The sequence below is a fragment of the Pan troglodytes genome, chromosome 20 (genome assembly GCF_028858775.2).
Source record: "Pan troglodytes isolate AG18354 chromosome 20, NHGRI_mPanTro3-v2.0_pri, whole genome shotgun sequence".
NCBI lineage: Eukaryota > Metazoa > Chordata > Mammalia > Primates > Hominidae > Pan > Pan troglodytes.
This window is the reverse complement of record NC_072418.2, coordinates 3,462,501-3,471,362: the sequence shown is the minus strand read 5'-3', so window position 1 is coordinate 3,471,362 and position 8,862 is coordinate 3,462,501. Positions and strand designations below refer to the sequence as shown.

General features: G+C 62.9%; 1 protein-coding gene across 2 annotated transcripts in view; it reads left to right on the top strand.

The window, feature by feature from the left end:
- Positions 1-499: 499 nt before the first annotated feature.
- SBNO2 (strawberry notch homolog 2) overlaps positions 500-8,862 on the top strand; it is a 73,697-nt gene continuing 65,334 nt past the window's right edge. Inside the window, exon 1 of one of the 2 annotated variants that reach the window (XM_024351864.3) lies at positions 500-649. The gene's annotated coding sequence lies outside the window, so the exon portion shown is untranslated. The remainder of the gene's footprint in view (positions 650-8,862) is intronic. The other variant, XM_024351865.3, reaches the window with a different exon arrangement.

The window sequence follows — 8,862 nt, the reverse complement described above, 5'->3', positions numbered from 1 at the left end:
GGTGCCCGCCATCATGCCCAGCTAATTTTTGTATATTTAGTAGAGACGGGGTTTCATCATATTGTCCAGGTTGGCCTCAAACTCCCGACCTCAAGTGATCCATCCGCCTCAGCCTCTCAAAGTGCTGCGATTACAGGCGTGAGCCACTGCGCCCGGCTGGTGATCGTCTTAGTAGCTTTTGAGGGAGTCTCAGTTTAAAAGTCTCAGGTGAGTGAGCCCCAGTGGGGGACGTGGCACATGCAGAGGCTTGGAGGGGGTTCTGAGGAAGGAGGGAAAAAGGGGATGCTGTACCACAAAGCAGATTCCATTTCACCAGCACGGTGCAGAAGAGGAAACTGAGGCTTGAGGAGGTGAAAGCACATGCTGGGGTCTCAAGAGAACCAGGCAGGGCGGGATTCGAACCCAGAGCCGTAGGAGTCCCAGCCCCTTCCGAATAGCGGAAGGACCTCAAGGGATTGGCTTGGAAGGTGGCCCCGCCCCCGAACCGAGACCACGCCCCGACAGCTGGAGGCCCCGCCCCGCGGCATGACCGGAAGTGCGCGGGGCCCCCAAGATGGCGCCCGAAACCCGGAAGTGAGCGGCGGCAGCTGCGAGGCTCGGAGAAACTGAGGCGCCGCGGGCTCCGCGCCCGGCCGGACCCGGGCCCGAGGTGAGGCTCTGGTTGCGACCCCCGCCCCGACTCCACCGCGACCCCTGCCTGGCCCGACCCCGCTTGTGGGTCCGGCGCTCCCCGCGGACCCCTGCGCCCGGGGCTGGGGGTTCTGGGGGCCGTGGGGCGGGGGCGAGCGCGGCGGGACCCCTGCCCTCCGCCGCGACCCCTTCCGGCCCCGCCCTTCGCCGCCAACGTTGACCCCGCGCTGCCCCGCGACCACCGCCGTGAACCTTGACCTGCCCCCCCGCCCCCCGGCGACCCCCTGCCCTGAACCTTAACCCTACCTTCCACGACAACCCTCCCAACCTTTCCTTCCCGCTCTTCCCGGTGACTCCCTGTACCGCGCAGCTTGGTGACCCCCGACCTTTCGTTTTCTGGTAACCCTTGACCCCGCACTCATCGGTGCCCCCGAGCCCCTTGGTGACCCCGCACCCGCTTTTCCTCGGTATCCTGGCCTTCCCTTTTGGGGACTCTCGACTCCATGCGCCTCGTGACCTCGACCCCTTCCTGGGAGTGACCCCCGGTCTCTCCCGCCGCCCCGATTCCTGACTCCAGGCTCCTTGGGCGTTCGTGCCCCTTCCTCCTCCTTGTCCCCGGTCCCAGGACCCCTGTCCTCTCGGCCCCGCAGCGCAGCCCTGTCTCCCTCCCTCCCCTTGCTCCCCGCCCCTCCCGCTCCTGGGGCCTCCGACTTCTCTTCTGGGGCAGATGGTTTTTCGGTTTCTGCATGGAGGTCCCCCGGTTTGGGATGGGGGCTTGCTGATATTAGGTGACCCCGGGGCCGTCTGGGCGGAGTCTGCAGAGCGTGTTGGGGGTGGGAGTGCGGGTCGCATTCAAACCCGGCTTCCAGGGACAGGCGGGAGGGAGGGTAGCGGGCTGAGATGGCCCGAGTGGGGCCCGGGAGCAGCGTGTGTCGGTGAAGGGGAAGCGCAGGCCTCCTGGTGGGTCCTGTCCCCCGTAGGGCACTCTTCCCACCACCCCAGAGTCCCGAAGAATAAGGCAGGTGGGGCCTGGAGGGACCAATCCCCAGACTGACCTGGGGCGTGGGGGGCAGGCGTTGTGGAGAGCCCACCTAGCGCCTCCAGGGACGCCGGGCACGGATGGTGCTGGGGCAGGGACGGTGGGTGTCTCCCTGGATGAACTGATTAGCATTCTGAAAAGTTAAAAAAAAAAAAAAAATCTCTAAAATGTGTAGCCCGGGCCTCCCCTGGCTGCTTCTTCCCGGAATGCCTGTTGTTCCCGCCTGCTCAGAACGTCCTTCCTGCCTGTGACTGCTGGGACGGGACGGGATGGGTTTGGTGCCATCTGTTGCACGCCCTGTCAGCGAGAGTGCCCGGCCTCGGAGCTGGCCTGTGCTGATGCTGGCTGCCAGTTTGGGGGTGGGGGGGTTGCAGTGAGTGTTTTACAGAGGGGCAGAGGGAGCCGAGGTTCAAGAGAAGAGCATGGGAGGGGCCGAGGACCCAGGGCCGCAGACCCCGTGGGCAGCCAGCCCGATTACACGGGGATTACAGGCTTCAAACTTTCTTCCAGGCCTCTTCCTCCGGGCCAGGGCAGCTGGCACTGCTTCCTGACTGAGGGGTGCTGTGCTGTTTCGGGTGCCCTCCCTGGGATGGCTCTCCCTGACTCGGCCCTGGAAGAGGAGCAGCGGGGACATGGGACCCAGAGAGTTTGTGGCAGGCCCAGCAGGTGCTGTCCACGCCCTTTCTTCCCAGACATCCTCTGGCCTTCAGGGATCTGGCTGCCCGGCCCCAGATTTTCCCAGGGGTGACCCTGGTCGTGGGGTGATGGCTTCTCACAGTGGCCTGCTCCGGGCCACCTTCAGAGTTCTTGCCGAGAAAGGGCGAATTTGAGATCTGGGCCCCTTGGTGGGTGGGATGGAGAACAGCAGGATGGGGGCCTCAGGGCCTCCCACGGCAGAGGAGACAGCAGAGGAGACGCAGGCAGGCTCTCGTCCTTGGAGAGGGAAGGACTTGGAAGGCGCCTGCCAGCCCCTGGAGTGTGATTTCAGAGCACAGGGAGGAGGCTTTTGTTTAACTCTGAGGATCCCGGCAGACATCTGCCCACACCTGCCAGGAGCCAGGAGGGCCCTGGTGTGGAGGGGGCTGTGCAGGCAGGGGCTGGACTTCAGGGGGAGGGAGCCTGTCAGAGCACAGAAGAGGCAGCAGGAGCTTCGCTCATCCATTCACTCTCAGTTTGCTTTGGGGTCTGGCCTCTCCGTTCATCCATTCACTCTTGGTTGGCTTTGGAGTCTGGGCTAGACAGGAGGCACCCAGGTGTGCAGGTGCGGAGGAGAGGGTGCGTGTTCTCCAGCTGCGTGACCATGGGCAGTCACTGCCCTCTCACCTGGCGGGGAAACCGGGGCGGAGAGAGGTTGCGCCAGCCACCCCTAGACCCCCCCACCCACTTGCTGCCTAAGGCCTCCCCCACCCCCAGGGGTGTGAGGGGTGTGACCAGCTTGGGCTTGGCCCAACCCGGCTCCAGCAGAGTCACGGATGCCCCTCCGGCAGGGCCCATGCGGAAACGCCAACACCGCCAGAGTGAGCTCTGCCCCGAACAAAGAGGCGACTGTGTCGACAGAACCAGTCCGGCTCCCAGAGGCCCCCTCCCAGGGGGCCCCCATGCTGGTGGGTGGGATCAGCTCTGGGAAGGGGGCGGTATCATGTAATCCACAGCTGTAAACACTCCTGGAGGCAGTGTGGAGGCAGCCCCCCATGACGCCAGCGCTGCCCTGGGGACTCTGCATGTGTGTGTACACGTGTCTTTGTGTATCTGTATGTTGTGCCATGTGCATGCACATGTGTGTTGTGTGCCTGTGTGTTGTATGGATGTGTGTATTCTGTGTGTGCATTGTACGTACGCACGTGCATTCTGTGTGTGCGTCATACGGACGTGTGTGCATTCTGTGTGTGTTGTACGGATGTGGGTGCGTTGTGTGTGTGTGAATGTGCATGCTTGTGGCTGTGTGCTCCTGTGCATGTGTGTGTTGTTCGTGTGTTTCATACGCGTGTGTTTTATGGGTGCACATTGTGTGCGTGTCTGTGCATCCGTGTTTGTGTGTTGTGTGTGCCTGTGCACCCGTGTTTGTGTGTTGTGTGTGTGCCTGTGTGTACCCATGTTCATGAGTCGGTTATGCGTGTGTGTATTTTGTGTGTTGCCTGTGCCTGTGTGCCTGTCCTCGTATGTTGTGTGTGTGTATTTTGGTGGTTGTGTGTATTTTGTGTGTGTGCTCATGTTATGTGTGTGTTGCCTGTGCCCATGTGCCCATGCTTGCGTGTGTTGCTCACGCATGTATTTTGTGTGTGTTTGTGTTGTGGGTGCATGTGTATCACCTTTGCACCCGTGCTCGTGCAAACGTGTACTTTGTGTGCATGTTGTGTGTGCCCGCATGTTGCCTGTGCACCTGTGTCCGTTATGCACGTGTCCGTTGTGTGTGTTGTGTGCGTGCTGCATGTTCTCATGCACCCCTGCTTGTGCATGTCTTGTGCATGTGTGTTTTGTATGTGTGCGTGTGTTGTGTGCACGTCTGTGGCCTGTCCCTGTGTGCATGTGTGTGTGATTTGTTGCGGGCAGGCCTGGAATACCTCCAGTCACTTTTTCCACAGCCGAGGGCTGTGTGGTCAGACAGCACACGGGGAGGGCTGGGTGTGTCCAGCTGCCGGTTGAAGCCTAAAAGCGAGGTCACCCCAACCTGGTTCTCGTCCTGGCCTGCCCGCTGTCGGCCCAGCAGTGTGGGTGGACTCTCAGCCTTGCCCCTCGCCTCTGCACTCTCGCCCCCAACCCCCGGGAGGTTGGCCGGCACCTGCACCCTCGGGCTGGGACGAAGAGCAGACTGCCAGCCCCGTGGTCACCTTGCCTCCCTGCTGGGAGGTGCGGTCACCCATCACAGGGCCCAGGACTCAGGAGAGGGCTCAGCCCTGCGGGCAAAGGCAAACCTGGGGTTCTGGCCAAGACGGGGATTTCGGACGCGTGGGCCCCATCAGCTCTCGCCCTGGGCCTCCTGGGCCCCGTGAGGAGGCGGAGATTAGATCTGTCGTCTGTGCGCCCGGCATGGGTGCTCTGCGGAGACGTGCTCGCGGAGAGACGCCAGACGCAAAAGGCCACGGCACGTGACTCCGTTCGTGTGACGTGTGCAGAGCAGGGCAATCCACAGATGGGGGGGTAGACGTGTGGTCACGTGTCCAGAGCAGGCCAGTCCACAGAAGAGAAGTGGGCGTGTGGTTGCAGGGGCTGTGGGGGTGGGGGGAGTGACTGCTGTTGGGGACACGGCTGTGTTTTGGGGGAGCGGAATGTTTTGGAATTAGAAGCTGTGGTGGTCTGCCTTAGAATACGTTGAAACCGTTGAGTCATATGCTCCGGACAGGTGCCCCTCCTGGTGTGGATTGTATCTCAGGGAAAATAAAAGTGTTTAGCAGAAAGTAAGACCTCCCTGTCCTTCGGAATCCCCCGTTGTCACCACAGGGTTGAGCGCGGTGTCCCCGGGAACTGGTCAGGCAGCCCTGCAGCCAGCTTGCATCAAGGGGTGATGGGCAGCTGTCCTATCCCGACCCGTAGGACGGCAACAGTGATGGCGTCACCCCACCCCCCGGGGGCCCCTCGCCCAGGCCCAGCTCTGTCCCTGAACCACTCACTGCTTCGGAGGGGCAGGGAATGCTGCATTCTACTCGAAGGGGCCCTACGGGGCTCTTGGCATGAGGGGGACAGGCCTTGGGCCACATGGGTGGCACACAGGGGCCGGTCAGCCTGAGGGTGCCTGGGGGTCCAGGCAGAGGCCCCGTGAGAGCTCAGTGTGGCAGCGTGGCCCTGAAGCTGAGTCCCACGGAGGCCTCAGCCTGGGGCCGCACTCGTGCCCTGTGCCCTGGCTCTCCTGCGGATTCCCCTGGGCCTCTTGCCCTGGACAACCCCATGAGTGATGGGGTGGGAGGAGGGGTCCAGAGAGTCATTGCCGAGTCATCTCCCCTGCAGGCACTGTCCCGGGCAGCCTCGTGCAGTGCGGGGCATGGGAGTGCTGGGCCCTGGCTGGGGTCAGCAGATCGGACTGGCGGGCCTGGTGCCGCTGTCTCAGTGACCTGCTTTGTGACTCGTGCCCGTGCTTCCCGGAGCCTTGCGATTGACCTCCATCCCCAGCAAGAACAAGCGTCCAAGTGAAACTGAAAGAGACGGCCTTGGCCTTGGTTCCAGGCCCCGCTGCGTTTTGAAAGTGATGTGCGCCAGGTTCCAGAAGGCGGCTCACTCGCGTTTCCTGGGAGTCTCTGCCGCTGTGGGCTCCTGGGGCCAAGGCCCTGGGTGCTGGGGCGTGGGGAGGGGGAGCCGGTGAGCCTTCGGGCCTGGCGGGCAGTAAACGTTTCTGGAACTGACTCACTTGCTGGGGAGGGGCAGCCAGGGAGGGTCACAGAGAAAGTCCCTGCCCGCCATGGCCCCGGACCGCCGTCGGCTGCCCGTCCAGCCTGGAGTGAGGAGGCGTCTTCCTTTGCATGTCAGGTAAACTGAGGAAAGCTGCCTCTGGGGTCCGCTGCGCTCGCCGCCTGGCTTCCGGTGCCCAGGGGCTGGGTGGAATGGGTCGCGGGACCCACGCTGATGACCGCAGCCACCCTACGCTGTGAGAGGGCCAGGCTTCGTGGGGACAGACAGCCGCCAGGGTGCCTGGAACCCATGGGTGTGAGGGGGGTTCCAAGGCCACGGGGGACGGTGAGGAGCTTCTCAGGGCGGCATCACTGTGACCAGAATGTTTTCACTGGTGGGGCAGGGGCCCAGCCCCGGAAGCTGCCGGGTGGGTCTCACTCAGCTGGGCGCTGGGGCCCTGGTGGAGAATGGCTGTCGGTGTTGCCTGGGTGTGGCTGGGCTGACCGGGGCATTTTCGGGGGCTTTTATCAGATCCTGGAATGACTGCGACCCGCCAGGAGCTTGGGGGAGCTGCGAGCCCCCAGGTGGATGCAGGAGCTCTCGGGATGGCCCTGAGGTCTGGGCACCCAGCGCTGCCCCGGGGTGGGGGTGTGGATGCTTGAATTGCTTGCCGACTTTGGAACACCAGGGGCTGCCACCCTCAAACCCAGACTTGTGGCTTCTCTTGAAAAACCAGATGATCTAGAAACCCCGGCCACATTCCTGCCCACAAGTCTCCGCTGCCCCTCCCCAGGGGTGCACCCGTGTGGCCCCCTCCCCCAGCTCTGGTGAGGCGGCTCCTGCCCCACTTGCAGGACGTGGGAGGGGTGGGGAGGTTACGCTGAGAGGGGGATACTCGAGCTCCTCATCCACAGCCTCTGGGCCCCTAAAGGGAGTGGGACCGCGTCCCCCGGAGCCTGCTCCCGTACTCAGTGGCCGGCTTTGCTCCTGGCTGGCCATTCAGGAGCTTGGGTTTCCGTGCATGCGGCCTGACTGCAGGCTGAGACCTCATGGCCTGGGGCTGTGTCCTGCGGGTCTGGGTCAGCCCCAGAGAAGCCACCGTCCCCCCCACCCCCTGGAGCCGTGGGTGTGGTGCCTCCCGGGGCACAGAGGCTCTGCAGAGGGGTCGTCCTGGATTCCTCGGGTCCCGGCATCGTCACAAATGTCCTCATGCGTGGGACCCTTCTCCACCTGGAGGAGGGGAGGTCAGGTCAGAAGCCTGAGAGGGACCTCGCCCTGCTGGCTTTTAGGAGGGAGGGATGGCGTGATGGGGGACGTGGCTCCCCGAAAGCAGGGAAGTGGGGCCTCGGCCCAGCGGCCACAGGGAGCAGAATCCCGCCCCCGGCCGAGCTCAGGCGCGGACTCTGCCGGAGAACCCAGACCAGGGCCCAGGACAGCAGTGCCTTGACCTTGGCCTTGGAGCCGCGGCCGTGGAGCAGCCAGCCCACCTGGACCTCTGACCTGCTGGGCCCAGAGAGGGCGCGTGGGTGTCGTTGTCAGCAGCTACGTTTGAGGGAAGATGGATCAGGCTGCACTGGCGAACCTGGGGTTCCTGCTTCTGTGATTTCGGGCCCTCTGTTCCCTCCCCCAGGCGTGGAGCAGCACCTAACTGTGCGGCCATTGTCAGGACAGGACGCGTAGCTCCAGCAGTCAGCGCTGAAGTCTCGCTCTGAGCGGTCTTGGAGCTGCCGTCCTGAAGCCCAGCCTGAAGCCAGAAGGGACTCTTCCTCCTCCTCCAGGACCTGATGCCCTCTGGGCTCGGATGCAGGTCCTTGTGACATTTTTGTCACCAAGGCTGGACTTAAGCTCAAGGACAGTGGTGACCGGTCGGGCCACTTGCCTGGGATCAGCATAGCCCGGCTGCTGGCAACGCTTGGCACTCCCCAAGGAGCCAGGTGGGGAGACCTTGTGGCCTGAGGCCGCTGATGTGAGGCAGTGACAGTAGCAGGTGTGGGATGGGCCAGACTACCCTCCACGTGGATTGAAGACACACAAGGGCACCCCCATTTCAAAGGACCGGAAGTCTGGAGTGAGTGGGGATTTGGCTTAACATCTGCTCAGGAGAAAAAGACCTGTAGGTTAGAGGGGACCACAGGCTCAAGCTCAGCATGTTAAAAGGTTTTTAGCGTGTGTGGCTTTTAGCGTGTGTGTGTGTGTGTATGTTTGTGTGTGTGTATGTTTGTGTGTGTGTGTGCGTGCAGTTGCGGTCTCGCTCTGTTGCCCAGGCTGGTCTCCACCTCCTGGGCTCACGCAGTCCTCCCAGCACTGGGATTACAGCCACGGGCCACCGCGCTGGCCCCAAAAGACTGAAAATAAACTCAAGACCCGAGCGGGCTCCTCACAGCAGCAGAAGCCGCGTGGAAGCTGCTTGGCTGCCACAGAAAGCCGCACCACCCTGGCCAGGCGGACAGGCCTTTAACCGCCAGGTAGCAGTGAGGCCTGCTCAAAGCATGGGGACCCTGCTTTGGAGCCCCCGCAGCCCGGCCTGGAGGCTGTTTCCGCATAAGCATTTGTGTCGCGGAATCTCCTTTCCACTCCCTCACCGGGGCCTCCCTCTGGGGTCTGGGGTCTGGGATCTGGGGATCTGAAGTCTGGGATCTGGGGATCTGAAGTCTGGGGTCTGGGGTCTGGGATCTGGGGATCGGAAGTCTGGGGTCTGGGGTCTGAGATCTGGGGTTTGGGATCTAGGGTCTGGGATCTGGGGTCTGGGGTCTGAGATCTGGGGATCTGGGGTCTGGGATCTGGGGTCTGGGGTCTGAGATCTGGGGTTTGGGATCTAGGGTCTGGGATCTGGGGTCTGGGGTCTGAGATCTGGGGTCTGGGATCTGGGGTCG